Here is a 25,681-nt window from a genome sequence, read left to right on the forward strand (position 1 = left end):
ATCGAGTTGAATCATTCTCCACTCACCCTCCCAAATCCATCAAGTCCTCTTGTTGCCACATAGAAATTATAGAGGGTTGAGCTTCTACGTTCTCTTTGCATTAAAGTTTCCTGAGAGGAATGTATTTTTTGTTTAGATGATCATTTTCCTAATTTCTAATCACCTCTCGTATAGGGTCATGGGCTTTTTTCTGCTTGTTTTATAATACTTTGTTTCCCATAATTTCCAGAGACTAAAGATAATTATACAAATTTTGTAAATTACACACTAACGATAATTACTTTTTAATATGTTTATAATAGCAACTCAAACTGTACACATTGCTAAGAAACACCGGTTAGCTACAATCACTTCACGAAGTTAAGTGAGACGATATGAATTCCTGTGCACGTTTACTCTATCCAGGATGTCCACAGTCTCTCCATCAGTAGACTTTCAGATGAGTAGAATGAGACATAGTGAGACGCAGGAAGTTATCAGAGCCACACAGCTGGAGAGAGGTGGGATCAGAATTCAGCCTCAAAGACTATGACCTCAGGACCTTGCTCTTAACTAGTGTGCTGGGCTTGGTATGTCTCTACTTCTCCCTGGTGGGACAGCCTGCACATGCCATTCATTGTTTACCCAATTTCCTTCTAGAGTATGGAATCTGGAGGCAGGGACTTATTTTTACCCTTTTGCCACTATAAATCTAGCCTCTGGAATTAGGCCAGGAAAACAGCAGGCATTTGACATCTATCAAGTGAAGAAATGAAGGATGATGAAATTGTTTTCAGATTGCTCCTTGCCATGGATCTGTGCTTGAGGCCTGCAAAGTAAAAGACGGCGGCAAAGTGAGGGAACTGGAGAACTGGGGGGGCGGGGGCGGGGGGGGTTGTGCTGCCTGGTGCTGCCTGGTGCAAGCCCTGTTGATTCCAAGGTGGGGAGAGAGACCAGAGAACACAGCCGGCCTCTTGATTGTGGTCCCTGTGATACTGGTGACTTGGGCACCAGAGGGACTCAAATCACAGTGCTGGTACGAGCAGCAAGGACAACAAGAAGGTGTCCCCATCTGATAGGATGTTCCCTGCCTATCAGATTAAGTCCCAGCATTGCTGTTCAAATGGTGTCAAGTGGCATGACTTGACTTTCACACTGTAGCCCTTCCCTGGGGGGCACTTTCATTGTGCTCTCTGGGCCTGGAAACTTTGCTGTTGAGCAGCAGGGTGGAACTGGTGGAGTAAAAAATGGTAGAGTTCATATTCTGGTAGAATGTGATTTGGGATCACATTTAATCTATTTTCTAAGAACTAGAAAAATGCAAAAGGAAGAAGAGGCTGGAGGTCTGTCTTAATAGGTCAAGGCAGAGTAAGATAAATACTGATTTCACTTTTACACTCAAACTGCTGTGGCCTGAGGATATACGGTTTACCCTTAATTATGTTTACAGGTAAATGACCTTGACACAGGCCAACCTACCCATTTCTGAGGTTTGTGTAGGTAGTATGTGGGGTGGGGAGTGGGTGGGCCGCTAAATAAACCATGGACCCCCCTGAAGCCCCAAGAGACTTGGGTCTTGAAAACACATGTTTGCATTGCATACCTGCATGTGTTGTGTTAGAAATGTGCTGTCAGAGGAAGGGATGCCCAAATTATGTGACTTTTTGGCCACAAAAATAATTAGCTTGCAATAAATAAGAATTTATTGACACAACTATAGTTCTGGGAAACACATCAAGTCACTTGGTTAAAATGTCTGTATCTTTTAATAAAAGTTGAAAATGTTCCTCTTAATTAAAGTGAGTAGGGGAAGGGTCTATAGGAAATGAAACAGAAGTGATGGATCATGAATTGGAGGAGTGAATTCTAGAGTTTGCCAGGATCACACTTTCTCTGGGGTCCAATTGGTTTATGAAAAAACAAAACAAGCCTTACTGAGCAGACAAAAGCTGTTGGGACACCTCTCTCTGCAAATGTTTTCCTCAGATTTGAGTTTGATCAAGAGTTGAGAACTTTCTCTAGCCGGCAACTGTGTTTGTGGAAGGGCAGCGATGTTTTTGTTCAAGTACAAAGGGATAGAGTCAAGAAAGATGATAAAGATTTTCAAAACTACCATGCTTCAGAGTGAAGAGTATTCTGAAGGTCACTCTGACCTTCAAGGAAGGGGCAGGAGACAACCCTCCCAACTTTGTGCTCCGATTCTGTGTGATGTGGCTTTCTGCACAGTTACCATCTGCATCCCTGGAGTTGGACTTGTCCCTGCAGGAGGCTTCTTAATTAGGTAGCTGCACAAATCCTCTTTCTTCTCTCTTGCTACTGCCTAGGCTATTCTCCTTTTTGAATCTCTATTGCTGGCACCCTGCAGGGCATCTGCAAACTTCATCTTGTCCTCCCTTCCCCACTTCTTTCCTTCAGGTCCATAAAGATCTAGGGGAGGTAGAACTGGGTGGAAATGTGGATGAGGGGAAAGGACTCCATGTCCCCTTTTGTCCTCTGCTGTCACTACTCCAGCCTCAGTATCCTCGTCAGTTTCCCCAGTCTCAACCCACCAACTCACACCTTCTGCTAGCATTGCAGGACCCCACCCACACACATGCCAGCACCTGGCCTTGACTTGTGTAACTATATACCTCAAATAGCTAGGTCTGAGACTGTGCTTTTCTCATAAAGCAAGGTAAACTGGGCAGAGGATATAGCTTAGTGGCAGAACACCTTTTCAACCTGTGTGGGCCCCTGAGTTGGATCCCCAGCCTGACAAATAAACAAACAGAAAAAACCTTCTCTTTCATGTACGCTATCCAAAGACCTCTGTGCATAGGAAAGAGTCTCTCTGTTCTGATACTTTCAGGGTTTTTTTTTTTTTTTTTTTTTTTTTAACCAGGGATTGAACCCAGGGGTGCTTAACAACGAGCCACATCCTAAGCCCTTTTTATTTTTTATTTTGAGACAGGGCCTTGCTAAGTCGCTAAGCCTGAGTTCCACCTTGTGATCCTTTTGCCTCAGCCTCCTGGGCCACTGGGATTACAGGCATGTGCCACTGTGCCTGACATCCAATACATTTACTTGTAGAGGTACCAGCATTACCACATTCGAAAAGAGCAAAGGTGCTATGAAGCTAGGAGTGGGAGGAAAAGAAAGGATGGGGTGGTATGTCTTGTCTTCCACTGGCCAGAGAGAGAGAAGAGCCAGACTGGACATAGTGGACGATGGAAGCAGAAAGAGACAGACTGCATTTTGGGATGTTCTTAAGGAAGAGAAGGGCACCTGTTTTGAGCTTGGAAGAGGAACATTCTGAGGGAGGAAAACGGGGTCCTCATCCACTTGACCTCTGCCTGGTTTCCTTCCTTGCTTCCCCTTCTCTTCTCTCTTCCTTTGGTCTGGAGTTGCTGCTGCTATTGGCTTTCAGCTAGAGGGCAGTAATCCTGTCTGTATGGTGACGGGGATTTGGGAGGTCATTGGAGGTTGGGACATCCTACATCTTTAGAAACACTCTGGACATCTCAGAGCAGAGGAATTCCCATAAGGTGATATTAAAAGGGGTTAAAACAGATTTTGTGCTTTAATTATTATGGAATACATGTTGTAGAATAAACAAATTTTGAGAACTTCGCTGAGAAGCTGATTTTGTAACAGGAGAGCTACTGTGAGTTCCAAATGGCTGCCTTTCTAGAGAGGGCCATTTCTAAATCACCCCTGTCTACCATAGGCAAAATAATACCTTTAAAAACATGTTATTTTGTTTTCTAAATAAATATTTACTTTCACGACTGCTTTTGCTTTTCCAATTTGATATTCTTTTCCTTAAAGTGTTATCTTCCAAATTACGTAAGATTCACCTTCCTCAAAACCTGGATCTACCCATCTTGGAATCCTCTCCGGGAAGCCATCTATTTGGAACTTAGAATAGTCCACCTGTTACATAATATCAAACTAGAGATTTTTATATTAAAAGACAGATGGTGAAGGTTCATATGAACAAACAGAATTACAACCACATAATTCTTTGAAATGTGCTGACATTATGGAACACAAATATGTAAATATTTCTTGAAGCAAGTTTCTATCATGTAAAATTATTTTATGCCACACAGTGGAGCAGACTATATTCTTCTTTATGATAATTCACCAACTGAGATCTAATTTCAAAATTCTCCCTAATCAAATGCAAGTCAAAACTACACTCAGATTTCATCTTACTCCAGTTAGAATGGCAGCCATCAAGAATACAAACAATAATATATGCTGGAGAGGATATGGAGAAAGAGGAATACTTTTACACTGCTGGTGGGATTGTAAATTAATACAACTAGTAATGGAAATAAGTCAAAAGACTAGGAATAAAACCACCCTGTGACCCAGCTATATCACTCCTCAGTATTTATCCTAAGGAATTAAAGGCAGCATACTATAGTGATAACATACTGCCCATGTTTACAGCAGCACAACTCACAAAAGCCAAACTATGGAACCAGCCTAGGTGTTCATGGATGGATGAATGGGTAAGCAAAATGTAGTATATATACACAATAGAGTTTTATTTAGCCACAAAGAAAGGTTAAATTTTGTTATTTGCGGGAAATGAATGAAACTGGAGACCCTTATTTTAAGTGAAACAAGTCCAACTTTAGAAAGTCAAGGGTTGTGTTTTCCCTCATATGTGGGATCTAGAGAAGGGAAAAAAGAAAAGAAACATGGGAGAATATCATGAAAATCAAAGGGAGATGGGTGGAATGGTGGAAAGGGACCAGGGAGAGGATTGAGGGGAGGGAAAGAGGAATACTAGGAAATGATTTTGGTCAAATTATATTGTGTCCATGCACACGAATATGTGACAATTAATCTCACCATTATGTGTAACTAATATGCACCAATAAATATATGGAAAGAGGAAAAGGAAGTTCTCCCTAATCCACTTTCTAGTCATTCAATCTGCAAGTTGGACCACAACTGCTTCATTATGGTGAATAGGTCATACACCTAGTATACACTCAAGCTTTCTCATTAATTCTTTGCTACTCAAAGTGGAGTCCATCAATCATCTATATCAGCATATCACAGGGTCTTGTTAGAAATTCAGAATCTTTCAGTTTGAGATCGGTTGAACCAGAACCTGTGCTTTCAACATTTCCAGGTGTTTCAAAAAATACAGTAATCTTGCTGTAGAAACACAGCATAAAATTTGTTTCAGAAGTCTGAACCTGGTATGTTCACCATATCAAATTGAGTGCTTTGTGACCCTTGCTGATTTTTCTTGGAGTTCTGAAAATTTTTCTTTCTGTCCAGCTTTCCATATGAAGAGGAGGTCTTGTGGTGTTGGTTTCCCAAAGACCCTTCCTCACAGGTGAATCAAAAACAAATGCTTTGGAAAGAGGGTCCTGTGTCTGGCAATGGTTTTCATGGCCTCTCTAGAGTCATGGTCTCTCTCTGTAGCTCCTTCTTTGTTCTCTGTATCGACAAGAGAACTTTTTAAAGTCAATCTTTTTGGATCACAGGGAGTACTGCAGTTAGTTGAGTGTTGGGAGCGAGTTCGACAACTGATTCTTCCAGAAACACCCAGTCCTGGTTCTCTGTGCTCCCGTACCATTGACCATTCATTTCATCTGGTCTTCTGTTATATTTGCTATATGACTCCCTCTCCAACTGGACATGAACTTCTTGGAGGAAAAATAATCCACATTTATTTTTATTTCCCATCCTCAGGTCTATTTTTAGTACAAACCCTCACATATACCACATGTTTAGGAAATGCACATGTTAGAAATTTACTACGTACTGATCTGTAGGTTGACAATCTCCCTCTTTTTGAAATTAGACTTGTTGTCTTGGAGGCAGAAATGATTATTACATGTAGATTAGAGAGAGAAATTGAGTAGTAAGCCTTGGTTACTGACTGGTAGAATGCTAACGCTGTGTTTCCAGTTTCTGTTATCACAGATGGACTATAGCACTCTAAAATTTGATCTAGTAGCATTCATTAAAATCTGTGAATGAACCAGATGGTAAGAGCGTCCTGGGGAGAGTGAGCTTAGATGTGATAGAGTAATAATTTTCTTTTCAAATGTTATGACCTTTCCAAGAGTGACTTCCATGCCTCACTTCACTATTTTACATCATCCATAAACAAAGACACAGGTAGCCTCCTGGGCTTGAATCCAGCCTTTATCACTTTACTAGCCCTGTAACTAGTCTGTATCTTGAATCCTTTTTGTAAATGTACAGATATTTAGAAAATAATGATTAACTGAGACATTAAATGGTGTCTGACACACAGGTGAAACATTCTTGCTTGATGCTCTTATTATCCTCAATGAAAAGAATAAAAATAAGAAGCTTGTGGTTCAGCTCAAAAATGCAAACACCTGTGTCTTTTGCATGCCCACTGCGTTTTGAGATAATTCCCATTTAATCAGTCAAGACTTTAGCTAAGTCTTAATGGACTAAGTGCTGATTCTCATAGATCTGAAGCTTCTCCATGAAGCTGTGAGTTCTGCTGGGTTGTTGAATGATCTCTGTTCTTGTTCTGGAAGACCTGTCATTGGCCCACGTGGTGGACAAACCCTGAGGTGACTTCTATTAAGTCCTCTCTTCCTGGCATCTGTATCTTAGGCAATCCCCTTTAGTAGTGTAGGCACTGCCCATGACTTCTTCCAACAAATAGAATATGGCACAGGTGATGGAATGCCACACCTGTGGTGATATCATCGTGCCTTATGACTCCTTTTTAGCAGATGTAGGCAGATGCTCCCGGCTGGCTTGAGGAAGTGAGCAACCATAATAAGGAAGCCAACAAGGCACAGAACTATGGGCCTCCAACCTTGAGGACCCGAGGATGGCCTCCAGCCAACACCCAGAAAAATGCCAACCACCACAAGGGAACAAATTCTGCCAACAACCTGAGTGAGCTTGGAAACAAGGTCTTTCCCTGTCAAGCCTCCAAATGAAAGGCAGCCCAGCCAACATCTTGATCGTAGCTTGTGGAACTATGTGCAGGAGATCTGTCTAAGCCATGCCCAGACTTCTGACCCACAAAAATGTGACATAATAAATGTGTGCAGCTTTAAGTGACTCAGTGTGTAATTTGTCACAGTCATAGAAAACTACTACGGTACAGTTTCCAGCATTTAAATCAGACTCACATGTGGCAATGGGTCCAACAGTCTAAGGTCTTCTGGGCTGTGTCTTCTCAGTTATTTTGTGGTAGTTGGGAACTTTTGAGTGGGGCTTCCATGAACTGGTCAAACTATTTTTTTGGGGGTACCAGGGATTGAACCCAGGGACACTCAACCACTGAGCCACATCCCCAGTCCTATTTTGTATTTTATTTAGAGACAGGATCTCACTAAGTTGCTTAGCACTTTGCTCTTGCTGAAGCTGGCTTTGAATTCACCATCCTCCTGCCTCAGCCTCCTGAGTTGCTGGTACTACAGGTGTGAGCCACCCTACCTAGCTGGTCAAACTTAAACCCAAGTCTACCTCATAATAAGGAGTCAGTCTGAAGTTGTGTTGGAGCTAAAACTGGTTTTTGTTGTTCTAAATCACATCACATTTTTTTTTCAGTTTCTTTGACTTTAAAAAATATTAATATACTTTAATTTGGGAATAGTTCAGATTTATGGAAGAAACGAGCAGACAGTATGGAGAACTCCTATAACCCCCCATTTTTGCCTATTATTAATATATAAATGTATCACATTCATGTGGAGCATTTGGTATAATTTATTAGTCAATATGGATACATTATTATTTATTAATTAAAGTACAGTGTCGTCTATCCAGCATGAGAGTGTCACACAGAATTTTTATCATGCTAACAATACTCTGCCATGCTTGTTCATTCATCCCCTTCTCTAGTCCCTAGGAACCACTGCTTTTTACTCTCTCCATGGTTTTGCCTTTTCTGGTTTGCCACAAAGTGGGAAATCACACAACACATAACTTCTTCAGATGGACATCCATGATCCAGCAATATGCATTTAAAGATTCTCCTATTTTTTTCTGGTTTAATAGCTCATTTATTTTTATTGCTGAATAATATTTCATTGTCAAGCTATACCACAATTGGTTTATCCATTCATCTATTAAAGAACATCTTGGATCCTTCCAGATTTTGGCAACTGTTAAAAAAAAAAAATACTGGAATCATTCATGTGCGCCTTTTCGTGTGACCACAATTTCTCAATCTAATTGGATAAAAACCTCATAACCTTTTGCTGGATCACATGGTAAGAGTGTATCCAAAGTTCCTGAACCATTTTACACTGCCGCAGCTAGTGAAGGAGGGTTTCTGTGGCTCCACCTATGTGCTGGGCAGCATTTTGGGTTGTTCGTTGTTTTGGATTTTAGTTGTTCCAGTAGGTGTGTAGTGGTAACTTGTGGTTTTAATTTGCATTCCCCTAATGACGTATGATATGGACATCTTTTCACCAAGCTTACATGCCATCTGCGTGTGCTCTTCGGTGAGTTGTCTGCTCAGATCATTTGCTCATTTTAAAACTGTGTTGTTTCTTTTCCTATCATCGGGTTTTGAGTGTTCTTTTAGGTAGAAGTCCTTTATCAGTTACATCTTTAGCAAATAGTTCCCCTTATCTGTTTTCATTATCACAACAGTGTCTTTTGCAGGAGTTTTAAATTTTGATTAGAAATTATTTGTTTTCCAGAGTCATGTTGGATTGAGATAACCTTTTAGTAGAGGTAGATCCTGGTCTTAAAGACTCTGAAAAAAGATGTGGCTGTGTTGCTATCCACACTTGTTCCTGTGTGTTAGTTTCTGAAATTTCTATTATGTATTTAAAAATATGGAAGAACAGAGAGTTTAGCCAAAACTTACAATTTTGAAGCTCAGCATGACACTCAGTCCCCAAAGGACAAATATATGAGGGACAGTTTATTTTACGTCCTATGTTTTTCTTTCTTTAATAATTTAACTTTAATAAGATCATATGAAGTAAAACCACAGTTAATTTCATTTTTGTTCTCTAAATTTGAATCACTTTGACTTTTAAAGTAGCTATTAGAAAGGAACTAAGTAGTTAACTCTTAGTCTTTTCTTGTAGAACAATTATAAACAAAGAGTAAACTTAGGATGTAGGAGTTGTTTATTTGAGAGTTGGTCTTTAGGTATTTATTGTTGTTATTTTTGTTTTTAACTACAGAGGATTCCCAATTGTTCAAGTTCACCATGCATTTACCCTTTGTATAACTTATTTTTATGGCAAAACAAGCTCTTCATTATTTTGTTGTAACTTTTCTTCCCAGCATCATTCCACTCCATCTCCACTCTCTCCACACATATTTTTGGTGGTACTCAAAAGTTCTCAGTTAAACTTTGAACCTCTGTTTCCCCTGCTTGAAATACCTGTTCCTCTGACTTTCATTCTCTTGAAAATTCCATTTGTCCATCGAGACCTATTCCAATGATCACGTCAGACTAAAGTAGACACTTGTGTACAGAACTTAATTCTGCACTGTGATAGCTGTGATCACTCTATGGTGATTGTTGACATGTTAAATCTTCCCCCAAGGGAGGATACTTCTGAAAGAAGGGAACATTAGTTTTTTCTTTTCACTTTTTCCTTACTAGCACCTTATGGGATATTTGATTCATAGGAGCTGCTCAAGAAATGCTTACTGGAATATTCCGTAGAGCTGTCTCTGGCAATCCTTACCTATTGCTGGGGAAGCATCTGGTTATGTTACTGTTTACGAAGCCTTCATGAATGCCACTCACAGCAGAATAAAAATCTATTCCAGTGATTACTTATTTTATGTAATTAAAGAAAAGAGGATGGATTATTTTTCTCTTTCTGCCAGTTGTTTAACAGATGTTAGCCAAGTTGCAGATGCATGTCAAGTTACATGCAAAGCATACCAGTTGTTTAATGCTGGATAATCTTAAAAGGCAAAAGAAGAAACTGAAAATGATGACCTTTCTCTAGGGATCCTTATATTTCTTGGTGACATGTTGCTATGCAGGAAAAATTAAATAAATAACTTTTCTGGTAAAGTAAGTAGGGGAGAAGATTCCTTATTGGTGAATCTTTTCATTGTTCAATGTTCTTCAAAGCACATTACCCACATGCAGTAGAGTAATATTTTGACGATACACATGTATGTCAGTTGTGACTATCTCATAATATAGTACTTGCTTCATACAGATATTTACTGCCTAGTAGGTATTTGTTGAATAAACAAATTCATACAAATACTTAATGACAAACCAAATAGTTATTGACTGAGATTGACTCATATAGATATGTATTAACTCAATAGGTACTTATTGAATAAACAAAGATTGAATGGATTAATGAATGTAGGAGAGCTCTTCACACTCTATGTTCTAAGTGTGCCAAAACCATTTTTAGTTTTTCTGTTCTTTTAAGGTTTCTTGTGAGGTCAGATAAGGTTAGGTAAAAAGAGGCAATGAATCGCCTTTCATATTCAGCCAAGTATGGTTGACTAACTTTCATGCTATGGTTTAGATGTGGAACATCCCCTCCCTGCCAATCTTATATGTTGGAAGTATGATCTCCAATGCAGCAAAGTTCAGAGGTAGGGCTTTTAGGCAATGATTGTATCATGAGAACTCTGAGCTCTTCAGTGGATTAATACAACTGATGGTAGACCTAGTTGTAGGAGGTAGGTCACTGGGGTGTGCCCTGGAATGGTTTATCTTTTTCCTGGTCCTGTCCTCCTTCTCTGCTTCCCAGCTGCCATGAGGTAAGCAGTTTAATTCCACCATGCCCTTTCACCACAATGTTCTGCCTCACCTCAGGCCCAAAGGAATGGAGCCAGTCAGCCATGGATTAAATCTTCTGAAACTATGAACCCAAATAAACATTTCCTCCTTTGAATTATTCTTGTCAGGAGTTTTGGCCACAGTGGCAAAAAACTAACACATGTGCCTTGTAATGAGGTTTATCATTGAGAGCCGCTTAATTGATTGTACCCATTCATGGACTGTGTGTTAAGTTTTATATCGTCTCTCAATCTTACAAATGATTGGGATCATTGACTCATGATCACTACTCCCAGAAATAATCATTTGACCACAGGGAAAATAAAATAATCTATGAAACATTCGGAAAACCATGACCACAGGGAAAATAAAATAACCTATGAAACATTCGGAAAACCAATGAGCTGGAGGTGGAAGGTAGGGAAGTAGTCTGATTGGCACTCTCCCAATCCTTCACACTGTTCATCTGACCTAAGTTCACAGTTGACCATTTATCCTCTTTTTTATTTATTTGTTCACCTCTTCATTCATTATATAAACATGTATTGACCACTACTTTACAAAGTGTCTTACTGGATACAAGAAATATAACAATGAGTAAAAACAGATGCCATTCCTGGTTGTAAATAAATCGATGAATATAAAACCACAATTATCATAAGAGTTAGGTAGCAACAGGCCAAAGACTATGAAATATTCATCTTGACCCTCAATGTCTCATATGCTGCCTGGTGCCTACTATGTCCTTACTGACCTTAGGAATTGATCAGAAGAAGCTTATGATGTAGTACAAAAAAAGTGATTTATTTTGCCTGTATCTACGGTACTCATGTTCTTCAAATATTTGTTCACTATTCTGATTGCCAATTGATAGCTCTGTAATTTTTCTTAAAGAATCTTTAATTAATTATGAGGACATAATATTCAAGACTGGTCAAAACCATTTATGTTTGCCTGGTATTAGATTTTGACACAAATCTTCATCTCTGGCTTTTGTTCATTTCAACTTTCCACAAAACCATGACATTTTAGAGTCAATGTGTTCTAGAGGGAAGTGTGTGGAGTTTACAGTTTGGCCTGGCTCTGTTAACTCTGAGACCTTGAAATAACAATAGGTACCCTATCACTTAGCATTATGAGTTGTTTGAGACTATGTTATGCAAACATAGATGTATAATAATTATATTAAACATTGATGGGTTGTGCCCTGAAAGGGTTTATCTTTTCCCTGAGCACACAGCAACAAATGGAGAGGGGAAAGATGAATTTGGAGCTTCTAAAATAACAGTCATAGCAAAGGAAGGTATGTTGATTTTTATTCATTTTAACATTATAAATTGTATATGCAAATAGTTTATAGTCAAATAGTTCTTCAATATTTGTTATGGAAAGTAGCATACATCTCTCTACTTCTTCACATTTTTCCACCTCAGAGAAAAACACTTCCAACTTCTCTAGATGATGATTCTGATATTCTATTCTATTTCATGTCTCAAATAACAGCCTTAGTTTTAAAAATTTTATTCATTTTATATTTACTTACCACTTGGGAAAATTAATTAAAAAAAAAAAATCCTTCCTCGTCTTCCTCACCCAGACATACACTTCTTATTCTTCCATTTCACTAACAGAGTTGTGCCTTTCTTTTCCTTCTTTCCTTTCTTCTTAAATAAAGAATGGCGATCTCTTTAGCTCACAGTTCTGGAGGTCAGGATGTCAAGAGCATGGTGACAGCATCTGTTAAGAGCCTTTTTGGTGCATGAAAGAGATATGTTCTTTTTATTTCTTTATTTTTTAGTTCTATATGTGGGATTTATATATTTATGAATAATTAAATACTACTCATATCAGAGTACCATAGCAAATTAAAACTCTTCTTATACCACTTTCTTATAGTTAAGAATCATCTTGCTTTCTACATGTTGATTTTCTATGTATTTGTAAGGAATTAAATCTCAAAATTTTTGCCAATGTTTAACTCTTGTCAAATTATTCCCTCAATTTCCCCTTCCTCAAGGTGTATGTCCTGAAAGCTTCTGACCTTCTCCCCTGTAAACAGAGTATAATTTATGCTGATTCCTAACTATCATCTGGGATATTCTGTATCACACTGGTAATTGAAGTCAACTATTTCCTATGGTGAATGTTTTCTTTCCTCTGCCCTATGTCAGTCCAGCACCAAAATATAAACAGCTTCACTTGATTAAAGTTGTTTATCTCCTGCACAAAGGTTCATTGCAGGTCTGGATTCCTCTGGACAACTCTTCACTAGCTTTATTGGACCAGCATCCCAGGTGATTTTCACAGTGTGGTACCAGCACATAGATATGTGTTTCCATAATTGCATGGATAGGGAATGAAGCATTGAGAGTATACCCACTTTTAGCAGTTTCAGTGTAGAAGTAGCTCTACCTAATCATTGCCCAAACAAAATAACATGGTCATACCTATCTATAGGGCTCTGATAAAGGTGTGCTTAAACATGGAGAACAGAAAATATTAATAGAGTAACTAAATATGACAACCACCCCTTGCAACACTTCAGATACTTTCAAAAGCTTCCCTTTCTTAATCCAGACATGTTATAATCATCAGTTCTGTGAGCAGCTTCATTGGGGAGCAACCTGGGATCACATTAACTTGAGCCTACATTGCATGCTTCTCACTTTTGGTCCGACTGTATCTGATATCTCAGTGGTTAATGCTACTGGAACTTCACTTGGTCACTCCTGAAAGGGCAGGAGAATTAGCTTTGAAAAAGGCTTTGACCAACATTGGACAGGCATTAAAGGATAAATGCTTGATTATTTCTTTCCCTGGATGGATATCCTGAAAAATACTCTTCTCTCTCTGAGTTGCTCCCCTGCCACTCTTCTTCCTATACCACCCCTTATAACAGCACACTACCTGTCTCAGGCTCTGCTTTCTGGACACCATGGCCATTAGTTTTTCTATCTCTCATATTGGAGAATGGGTGCTTCCTAAGACTGAGTGCAGGGTGAGGAGCTAAGAGTTTTACAAGTTTTATGTCTGAGAATATTATTTTGTTCTAATAATTGATGAGAGTTTGACTTTCAATGAGATTTCAAGTTTGGAAATAATTTTTCTTCAGAATCCTGAAGGCATTGGTTCATTATTTTCTAGCTTCAATTGTCAAGAGATCTAAAACCCATTTCTGATGAACTTTTGTATCTCTGAGGCTTTTTGAGGGATCATCTCTCTCTTCATCTGAAATGTGTGACTCTGTTTTGGTAGATTTATCATCCCCTGTGCTAGGCATTCAGTTTTCTTGCACTAATCTTTTGCTTCCTTTTCAACACTGTTTTCTCTATGTTCTCTCTCTGGCAATTAATTGTATCACTCAGAACCAAACTTTCTAAACTTGTCCCCTAATTGCTTGCTTTTGTGTCTTCTTTCTTTGTATGTATGCTAGAAGATCTCTCCAACTGTAATCATTCAAGTCATTTATTAAATTTTTCATTTCTGCTCTCAAATTTTAAATTTCTCAGAATGTTTTACCCTTTCTTCAAAAAAGGAAAGAAAAGAAATTTAAAAAAAAATGTTCCTGCTTTTGTTTGGTGTTTATAGTATTCTTTCCTATTTCTGCCAGAATTGCAGGAGTTAAGTGGCACCAAGGTATGGAGTTGCAGGTGGGTTCTCAGAATGGGCTTTTCCCTTAACCCTTTTCTTCAGTTCTCAGAAGTGTTTCCTACCTGATCATGGCCTGGCCTGACCTGTCTTATTCCATGGCATCTGAACCTCTCACCACTTGTTTCCTAGATTTCAAACTGTCCTCCATGCTTTCAGTATCTTTAACCATCCTTCTGGAAAAATTTCTTTTTCTTTTCTTTTCTTTTTTTTAAACTAATTCCTTCACTTTAGTAGAATTCTTCAATAGAAAATCTGGTTAGTTGTCTGTTTTTCCCATTGCTGCTGTTGGATTCAGTTTCTTCGGCTTGCTATGATTTACCATTGGCTCATTTGCTTTTAAGTTCCCAAAGTGTTGCTGTGATAACTTCTACCACCACTGGCATTCTTGTAGATCATAACTTCAGAAAGACCTCTTCACTGTCATTTTATTTGGCTTTTGAGAGCATAGAAAATTAGGTGATTATGTTTAATCAGCAGTCTTTACACAGAAGTCTTCAGATTATCTATTTTATAGATCATATTTTCATAATTCATTAACACCAAAGCTGGCAAATTTACTTTTTGGAAGAAGTGAATATTATGAGAATTCTAATTGGGATTCAATGTACTGATGTGATAACATAAAAAGAGTGCCAAATATTTAGCCAGTCCCACAGCTAAGGTTGTATATTTCATGAAGTTGTATGATGGACTGTACAAGCTTCATCATATTGGGGATTTGGGATGGTAAAGCCTCCCAGCCTTAGCACTATTAACATTTTAGGCTGAATGATTTAGGCTGAATAATTTGCTTTGAGCAGATGTTCTGTGCACCTTTGGATGTTTAACAATATTCTGGCCCTTTCCCGCTAGCATCCTAGTAGTACCGCCAGGTTGAGATAAAAAATAAAATGTCTCTAGACATTGCCAGATGTCTCCTAGGGAGCAAAACTGCCCTGAGTAAGCCCACTATGGTATGGTAAAGAGCAGGAGTCAGAAAAACCTTTTCCATAAAGGGCCATATCATAAATATTTCGAACTTTATGGGTGATATGGACCCTGTTGTGACTACCTAACTTTGCTACTGAAACATGAAAACAGTCATAGGACAACACGTAAACGAACGACTGCATTTCAATAAAACTCTATTCACAAATGCAGGAAGCAGACAGGTTTGACCCATGGTTGTAGTTTAACAATCATGATAAAGATCAGAGATTTTGGGAAAGAACTGAGTATAAACCATTTACTAGCTATAGGATCTCAGATGAACCTAATTAAAAGAATAATGACTTTTTCATGGAGTTGCAGTTGGAATTATGGAAACTTATATGTGAATGTTTCTAATATGCAGTGATACTATTTACCTTTTCTGGTTCGTAACTTAAACAGTTATTAATGTGCATCAGAAGCCCCTTGTGCTATAATCAAATATGTCTTTCTCCTTCACCAGATGATGAGCTTCTGGAAGTGAGCAAATGAATCATGGTCATTGTTTTATGATATTTGTCTAGTGCCCGGCAATACTGTTGTTTATTAAATGTTTAATTGAGGAACAAATGACTCAGTGTATTCTATTGCATTCAATGTAAATTTATCTCATACTGGTAGAACTGCTTAAGAAGGAATAAATTTTGATAAAATTTTAAAAAAATTTTGCTTCTAACACTAATAGAAGTGATTTTGCCTGACAATTTATAAGTGGTATCACATATAAGGAATATTTTGTATTTTTCCATAGCCTCCAAAAAGACTTGAATGAAGTGTTTTTCCATTATGTGTGTCCTATTAGAAGCACAAAAACATAATGATGTAATTTTTATAATATTAGAATAGATTATCTTTTAGCATCTAAGACAAAGTCATGTCTTCTTATTGTGATTCCATAAATTACAAAAACTGACCTTTCTTTTAGAATCTAACAACGTACTGCTAGTATTTGTGGCACTTTTTCCCTCTTAAGAAAATAGATTCTAAGATTCTAATTCTTCAGAATAATTGAGATTTTTTTTTTTGAGGCAGATTTAACATTGTGCTTACTGCAGGGAGATTGAATGAGTCAAAATAATTGAATTGGGATAAGGAATAAAATATTTTGGGATTCCAGAATCATTGATGGATGATAATTTTAATATATTGTCTTATGGCCAATGAAGGAGAGGAATGTAAAGAACAGGTACTCTCAATACCATAAATAAGTGAATGACTTTACCTTGAAACAGTTTTGGGGGGAGCATGCTAATTCTAAGGCATAGTAAAGGAACAAAGGAAAAAAAAAAAAAAACTGGGTGCTCCAAATAACTGTAATATCACTAAGTTACAAAAAGTGGGGGAAAAAAGTTTAATAATGCACTCTAGACATTGTTTTCTTGAGGTCTTTAGAAAAGGAAAAGAGTTACTATCACCCACCTGGATAAGGAGGATCTGATCCAGGTTAGGTGGTAAGCCAGGCAGCAGCCCAATGCACCAATCTTCTAGACACAGGTCTTAGTCCATTTTCTGCTGCTATAACACAGTCCTTCAGATTGGGTAATTGATAAAGACATTGATTTCTCAAAGTTCCAAAGGGAGGCTGGAAGTCCAAGTTTATATCTGATGTTTATATCTAGTGAGGGTTTTCAAGTTGTATCATCCCATGGCGGAAAGCAGAAGGGCAAGCAAGCATGCAAAACAGAAGATAGGTCTGAATTTCATCCTTATACCAAGATACCACTCCTGTAATAAGTAGCCCACTCCCACTTCAACAGCATTAATATACTCATCACAAGGGTGGAGCCCTCATGGCTTAGCCATCCCTTGAAGGTCTCACCTCTTACTCCTATTATATTATCATTTAAATTTCAGTCTGAGTTGTGGAGGTAACATTCAAATCATAAAAGCTCACTAAAGTACAGATGCTCCTCATCTTACAAAGTGGTTAGGTTCCAATAAAGCCGTTGTAAGTCAAAAGACATTTAAAGCACCTAAGCTAATGACCAGCATAGTTCAACCTAGTCTAAATTCAAGATGCCCAGGGCACTTACATTACATACAGCTTGCAAAATTATCTAGCACACAGCCTATTTTATAATAAAATATTGAATGTCTCATATAATTTGTTGAATATCTGTATCCAGAAAACACTGGTTACACAGACTTTGTGGAGTATCAGTTGTTTCTCATAAATGTGTGGCTGACTAGGTGCTATGGCTTATGCTGTTGTCTAGAACTCAGAGAGAGAATCTGTACCAGAATGTCACTAGCTTGGGAAAAGATCAAAATTCTAAATTTGAAGTATGGTTTCTACTGAATATGTATTGCTTTTGCCCCACGGTAATGTTGAAAACAATCTTAAATCAAGCCATCAAAAGTTAGGGATCAGCTCTATTATTAGGAAAAAAGATCAGAAATATGGTGCCATATTTCCCCAAGATGATCTGAGCACAGACAACAGTATGACATACTGAAAATATATGTCTTTTTACCTTTACTCCCTCCTTCCCTTTTTTCCTTTTTCTTTCTACTGAATTTATTTATTGATTGATTTCTTCAGTAGCAAGACTCCACTGACTATATTTGGGGACTGAAATCTGGCAGTGTGACTCCTTTGGTAGGAGGAAAAATTATTTCCTTTCTTTTCCAAGTAGAATGCATAGGCCTTTTGTGATCCTAATGCTAGGGGTTATCAAGTACTTCCCAAGAAAAGTAATCTTCTATTATGGGAAAGTAAAACAGTGGAATGAGTTCTTTTGTTTGGAGGTGGAGTAAGAAAAGTGGTTTAGCCCAAAAGGTAGACCAGGAGATACAATGGCAGGCTACCAAGGCACCACCAGAACCCTCACCCAACCCCCAGGGCCAAGGCTGCTGATGGATCACAGTTGTTTGACACTCTAGAAATTGCCCTTGACTGAAAGAACCTGCCTCTTCCGAGGTTGCACTTTTCTTTGTGGGCAACCTGTATCCAGACTCTGGATGGAGCAGGAATACCAAGTTCTGGTTCTTTTTTCTCAATTAGGACAACTCTTCAGTTTCAGACACCTCTGTTGCAGCCTATAACAAATCAGCTTCTAACTGCCCAGTTGTCTTTCTGCACTCTTCACAGATGTTATTCCCAAGGAAATGTTTTGATAAACCTCCGTAATGCAAATCTCAGGATTTTGTAATCTTTTTCCTTTTTATGATTTCTTGACCTATGGGAACTTGACCTTTTGAAGCTTGGTCACCCACAAGCAGGAGTAGTTGCATTTACAAGGTATAGAGTAAATAGTAATTATAGGGACTATGGTATAATATGACTGTTGCTGGAGGCCACTGATGCATTCAAGGACAGTAAAAAGCTAAAAATGATTAATCATCTTGATTAATCATTTAAATCTAATCAAGGTTTTGATTAGATTGAAACTTCTTACTAATGGCAGGTACCTGTTTTGATAGGAATAGACTGATATTCTGGGTAGGGGTTTTCCTTTCTCACACACAGGACTTCAGTCAACACCATTGAAGGCTTGGACAGTTTGATTCATAATATGGCATCAGACTCAAGGATTCATAATAAAGGAGATGTGGCAGTAGCCACATGGTCATGGAATCCACTGGTCTTTCATAAGCCATAAGCACTGATGTCCTGGTAAAATGACAGAATGAGTCTTTGAAGGCCAAGATGAGGTACCAGATTAGAGACAAGATCCTGCAGGGAAAGGGAGCTCTCCTCCAGGTTTTAATATTTTATGGTGCTGGGCCCCAAAGGTGAGGCATACTTGGTCTAGGATCTGAGTGGTAGAAGTAAGGATAACCCTGCTACCATCATACGTAGTGATCTGATCCCTTAAGGAATTTGTTGCTTCCACAAAATAGGTTGTTAAAATTCCTGAATCATAAAGATGATGGACATGGTGAATATACCATTAAACTTTATACCTTGGTTGCCAGCCAATCACTTTGAGATTCTTGTGTCAAAAAACCATCAGAGAAGGAACCAAGTCACCATTCTGGCAGAGATAATTGACACTAGCCATCCACAGAAGGTACTACTGTTACACAATGAGGGCAGGGAAGGATTTGCTTGGTTCCAAATGATTCACCAGGGCAAGTCTTGGCACACCTTGCTCATTTTGATGGTTCTTGGAAAAAAGCCCTGGTGTGAGAAGAGCTTGTTAACCAGGATCTCAGACATTTCAACGATGAGAGTCCCGGTTCCTCCAGTAGGTAAGTTACCAAGAGGAAAAGAGGAGCTAATCAAGGATGAGAGAAACTTAGAGTAGGTAATGGAGGAGGAAGAAGAGGAACACTAGCATCAGTTTAAGAACCAGATGCAGAAGTAGAGGCTGTAATTTGTCCCATTAACCTTCCTTATGTAAGTTTCTCTAGGAAAAGAAGCCAACCAAACATTGGGAGCAGCCATATTCTCTCTCATGATGTTTTTTCACATCCACTGAATGCTTAATGAGAAGGTACAAAGTCCTGGACCTCGAATGAGCTGGGACAATTCTGAAAGGCATCTTGGCTCCAGAACTCTTCACAGGGTTGGCTGAGATCCCCTCTGAAACTGGAGTGTAGATTAACTTTGACTTCTACTTGGCCCTGTTTCCCTCAACCCTGACCACTGTTATTTCTGAGTAAGTTTCCTGATAAACTTCCTGCATGCAAATCTTGAGGTCTGTTTCCTAGGGAACCTAGGCTAGGACCAGTAAAAGGAATTTTACATATATTTAGAACAAGCCTTTGGAAGTAGTCACATATCAGTTACCTCTATGCTATGTGATATTGTCACCAATGTTGTCCAGCTATGTGGAAAAGAAAAACTGAAATGAAATGCAGATCCCAAATAAAGTTAAGATGTTATATTATTCTCAAGAAAATCCTTTCATTTGATCATAAGTAAAAGTGGTTATAATTTTTAGGAATGGAAATCCAGCATTCCCCTTAAAAAATAAAAGTTAGATATTAGAAGAGCACAAAAATGAGCTAGGTTCCACATGTCCCACTTTGACCAAGGGAATCATTTATGAACTCAGGAGTGAACTACAGAGAAGGGAGACCCATGGGGCTTTGATGGTTGAATGTGTAGTCCCAAGGTATCCAGAGATTGATCAGCACCTGTTCCCTTTTCCAACGCACCCTGCTTTCCCTGTGGCTAACAACTCCTCTGCCATCGATCATTTGTTCTAGGAAGAAGAAGGATTCCTAACATCTCCCTCCAAGTGCTGTTCCCAGCATGGGGTGCCATATCCCTCTCCTACCCACTCACTGCAGGTAGGATGCACATGCCCATCTCACTTTGACCAAACTCCTTGCCTTCTGGGCTCCTGAGGCAGGAAGGTGCATCTTGAGGCAACCGGGCAGCAGGAAGTCAGATCCCCATTAATGAAGATACTGAAAAGGGCAATTGTGCCAGGGTTACTGTCCCCAAGTGATGCTGCTTATTCTACCTTATTTCCTGCTCACTCCTCATGCCCAGTGCTCCTATTATTTCTATGAGATTCCAGTGGGTTTCCAATAAAGAATACTGTTTGCTTAAGATACCCAGAGTTGGTTTTCATGGCTGATGACTAATTATATCGACCTATTCACTTGCCTACCAGATTACCACTCCCTAAAAGAGTGAGTGACCATGAAAAAAGACACAGGCTTGTTAATGATTCTTTTCCTTGTCTTCTTGTAGAACTTGACTCTCAAAATAAGTAGGAGAGGAGAAAACATAGCTCTTTGGTTAATGGTATAACCCAGAGAGAGTAGCAACTGCATTTTGGAAGGTGGGGGGGTTAGCTATGCTTACACATGTGAACTTCTAAGTTGCAAAGACTTGAACCAACAGACACCTGATTTGTCCTGCACATATTAAATCTGAGGTCTAGGAAAACCTGAGGACATAGACTGATAATTCCAAAACAAGAAGGAACTCAGATGTCCCAGAAGATGGGGCCCAACTGCTATTGAGCCTTGGGTACTTTTTGGACACTGAATACATCCCTGATGACAGCTTGTTTACTTATCATTTGTCTCTTTCTCATAAAAAAGTGCAAAATGTGCAAAAACACTTTTGGTTTCTGTTTTTGTAATTGTTTGCAAGCTGGCTAAATGGCAATTTACTGTATTTTATTTTCTGTTTGGAGATGCTCCAGTTTCCTTAAAACATTTTCCTCATTTTTCTTCATTTCATATCTAATACTGGGAAATAAGGCACATACCCAAGCCTGCATTTTCTTCACAGTAGAGACCACTGGAACAGTCTGTTTCCTAAAGAAGCCAGCAGGGAGGGAGTAGGTGGAATGTGCTGAGAACCACATTCCAAAGTGTGTTTCACCCACGAATGAGAGTGAAAGGAAAGCTGTCTACCTCACAAGTAGCTAGCTCCGTCTTGCTCCACTCCACTCCCTTGCTTGGAGTTTCACAACTGAGAAAATAAGGTGTAGTCTTTTAAAATGGATTTTGTAGAGTCTTTTTATTTTTACATTTAGTGAGGACATCTGGCCCCAAGGACCCTAGAGAATACTATTGAAGGACTTCCTTCTTTCTTCAGTTTCTCTAGTTAGCATTCATCTGGGGATAAATATAGCAAAGTATGACCTAGGTATTTCCCACATAGCTGCCCTTTGATGTGTGGGCAGAGCTTTGCCTTTCTGGATATCAGGGGCAACAATAAACTCACAGAACCTCTAGCAGGATTGTTTTCAAAAATTGACAATAAGGAGGGCTGTAGTTATGGCTTACTGATAGTGCATTTGTCTAGCATATGTGAGGCATTGGGTTCGATCCTCAGCACCACATTAAAAAAAAAAATAAAGGCTTATAAAAAAAAAAAGAGGACAATAAGGGAATATTTCTGCCTTCTTGAGCCTAGCTTATACCGTGTGTTGACTGGGATCTCTCTTTGCCCATCATAATTCAGTTTAGATGTTAAATGCTCTTATTACTCTGTATGGCTGATTTTATCTATCCTTAGCTAAGAAATAAATACCTCTACAGTTGGAATCACCATCTTTGCGGCTTTCCACAGGGAAGTAGGAATGGCACGCATGTGAAGGCTGTCCAAGAAAGACCATTATGTCCTCCTAGCTTTGAGAAGACTGGTTCTCTAGTAAGATCACTCGGAGAAGTGGTACAGGATAATGACAGCCAGAGGGGTGAGGGAGAGAGAGAGAAGAGAGAAGGAAGGAAGGAAGGAAGAAATGTTTGCCTCTTATTCATGAATTTTATTAGTTCTGCCAAGCAGGATAATCTAGGTATTATCTTAATAATATTTACAAATGAAGCACAGCTAATCCCAATGTATAAGTATGGCATGGACCTTCTAGGGGAACTGCTAGCAAGGAAGGCTCAGAGCCCCATGTTGTAATTCCTCATCTTCTTCCTCTTCCCAGTTAGTTTCTTCAGCTGCTGTTCAAGATTTTTGAGGTTGCATTGCCATCAATCAAGACTGCATTGCAGAACCCTATTTGAAAAAAAAAATCTGTTCTAATTAAGCAATAATATCATATGTTTATAGTTCTAATAGCTTCATTCAGTGAAAATTTTAGACAGAGAGAGCCTCCTGGGTAGTGTGACTTGAGAAGAGTCAACCATTTTCTGCCTCATGGGGCCCTGCTCAGTACCTTTCTCCTTCCCCATTTATCATTTTCATATTGGAATTACTTCTTTATATGAAGGCACTATCACTATTATGGGTCCCAGTGAGAAAAACAAAAACAAATTTTATCTGAAAGGATTACCATATTCCTGTTGAATCTTCCAGTAAATGTGAGTGGGAACTTGTCCACAATGAAACAGAAAACCCGTTCCACCAGCAGAGCTGAGTGTGGGTGAGAGACTTCTGTTGATTATGCCTTTGTGAGGTCAGATCTTGGGCAGAGAGACATTGATGGGCAGGCAGAGGCAGGAAGAAGCAGCTTCACCAGAAGACATGTCCAAGGCAGCATATTCTGCAGGTATGAGGAGTCATCCAGTGCAAGCAAATTGCACAGGGAAGATTTGGGCATTTCTACTAGTGAATAAATGGAAGACAACTACTGGAAAGAAAGGAAAGGAAGTGGGGGGGGAGAGAGAGAGAGAGAGAGAGAGAGAGGGAGAGAGAGGGAGAGAGAGAGAGAGAGAGAGAGAGGGAGAGAGAGAGAGAGAGAGAGAGAGAGAGGGAAAGAGAGAGAGAGAGAAAGAGGGAAAGAGAGAGAGAGAGAGAGAGAGGGAAAGAGGGAGAGAGAGAGAGAGAGAGAGAGAGAGAGGAGGGGAGAGAGAGAGAGAGAGAGAGAGAGAGAGAGAGAGAGAGAGAGAGAGAGAGAGGGAGAGAGGGAAAGAGAGGGAGAGAGAAAAGAAAAGAAAGGGAAAATGGTGCACCAAGATTATGTTCTGACTGAGCCATGATTTTGTGCAGGACTGGCTGGCTGTCACATCAAGTGCTGAATGGAATTGATGAACACTAGTGAAGGGATTTGTCTCTGATGCTTAAATAGTATGGTATTGTGTGTGTCATGTGGGCAAACATGAATGAGAAGAAACTCTCCTAAAAATGCCATGCCCAGATAGTTAATCACAAATTTCAAGCCACAACTTTATTAGATTTCGGGCGAGGGCACTTCTTTTGAATCCTGTTTTAATATTCTCTCTTTATTCCTTAATAACAGTTATCAAATTTGTTTCCTTGTGTCTGCCTTTATTGATTACAAATGTTCCCAAATGTCAAGACCATAGAAAATGGCAACAAACTATCAATTCCTCATGTTAACAAGCACCACATTTATTCCAAAAGATCATGAAGACTAGGGGGAAAAAAGAGAGTCACCACACAGATGATTTAAATCATATAGTTTATAAAGATATAGAGAAACAGGCTTTGGTTAGGGTGCAAGCTGCTTGGATTTGAATTTAATTTAAAGATGGACAGTTTTTCTATAGAGTAGGCATTTTGTCTTCCTGAAGCCAGAATAGATTCCATCCAGATGCTTCATGTTTTTTGCCCTGAGAGAAAACATTACATGGGAACTGAGCAGGGGAACTGAACAAAGCAACCTTGTAAATTCTAAATTTGGGTGATTGCATCATCTGAGTCCTAAACATACTAAGAGTCAAATCCAGCTTTATTTTTATTGAGCATTTGTAACTAATTCCCACTGATCAAAGACAATTTGGTCTCTTTTTTTCTATTTCTCTTTTTGGCAAATAATGGTATTCTGGAAGGATAACACGGGAGCACTCCTCTCTTCAACGACCATACAAATCTGTTGTTGCAAGGGAATGTGGATTCGGGGAGAGCAGTGCATTTCGGGAATTCATTAAGTGGCTGAATTCATTAAAGGCTAGAAGGAGATAATTTAGACCTTTTTTGTTAACACAATAATTTGCAACTGTATAATTATCAGGGTTTGCTTTAGTCTGGGACAAAATCTGATATTTATACTTAAATGAAAATTATCTACCACTTATACTGACAAAAATATGAGCTACTTAGTTGTGGTTCTTGGTAAGATGAGGGGTTACAGAATCTCTGCTTTGCTTTTTCCTAATTAGGTCTTACAGTCCAGGGTGGGGGTTGCAGAGCAGAGCCATGTAGCCTAGGGTGGAGATGGTCCTGTTTAAATCATGTGGCCTAAATCAAATCTGAAGCTTGAGGCTCAGATCTTAGGCCTGTTCATCTTGGGTCTTTCATTTCTTTAACTGCAAAATAATGAAGACTATCACTGTGGTGAACCCAGGGGCAGATACATGTATTTTGGGATCGTCATTCAAATTGGGAACTCATTCAAATTGGGAGGTGGTTTTTAAGAAAATGATACAAATATTATGCCTTCTAGGCCAGGAGTAAGGTGTTGGAAAGGGCCTATGAAAACCTTGAAGCTTGATTAAAGGTAAGTCTACCTCCTGGGTGCTAATGTCAATGAAGGAAGGAAAGAGTACTCTCCAGGTTGCTCCACCAAGCCATGAAAGAGCTGCTATTTGTGCTGATGGGGCTGATTTTCAGAGGGCCATGCAACCAACTTCTCCAGAACCATAGCAGGTGGAGGCAGATGCCTGCTGACAAGAGAAGATTCTTCAGAGGAATTTCAAGGTGTGTTCCAGCCTGAGTCTCCACGGATAAGGCATCTTCTGTTTTGGAAACATGATTACTCCTGGACCACTGTGTATTTTGGACTCCTGGGTTGCAGATAGTCCCAAGTTATACCATTTTCAGTTCTCACAGGAGCCGTGTGAGGTTGAGTATTTCCAACCTCCTTTTGCAGATGTGGAAACTAACGTAGCAAGAGGTTAAGTAACTAGATCAGTGTCACAGGGCCAAAGCTGCACTGTTGAGTTCAGCTTTGCACCTTTCTAACCCTGAAGACCATGCCCTGCTCACTCCACCCTTGCTGAAGAGTTCTTAGGGGGCTGCCT

Source organism: Sciurus vulgaris (genome assembly GCF_902686455.1).
Source record: "Sciurus vulgaris genome assembly, chromosome: 3".
NCBI lineage: Eukaryota > Metazoa > Chordata > Mammalia > Rodentia > Sciuridae > Sciurus > Sciurus vulgaris.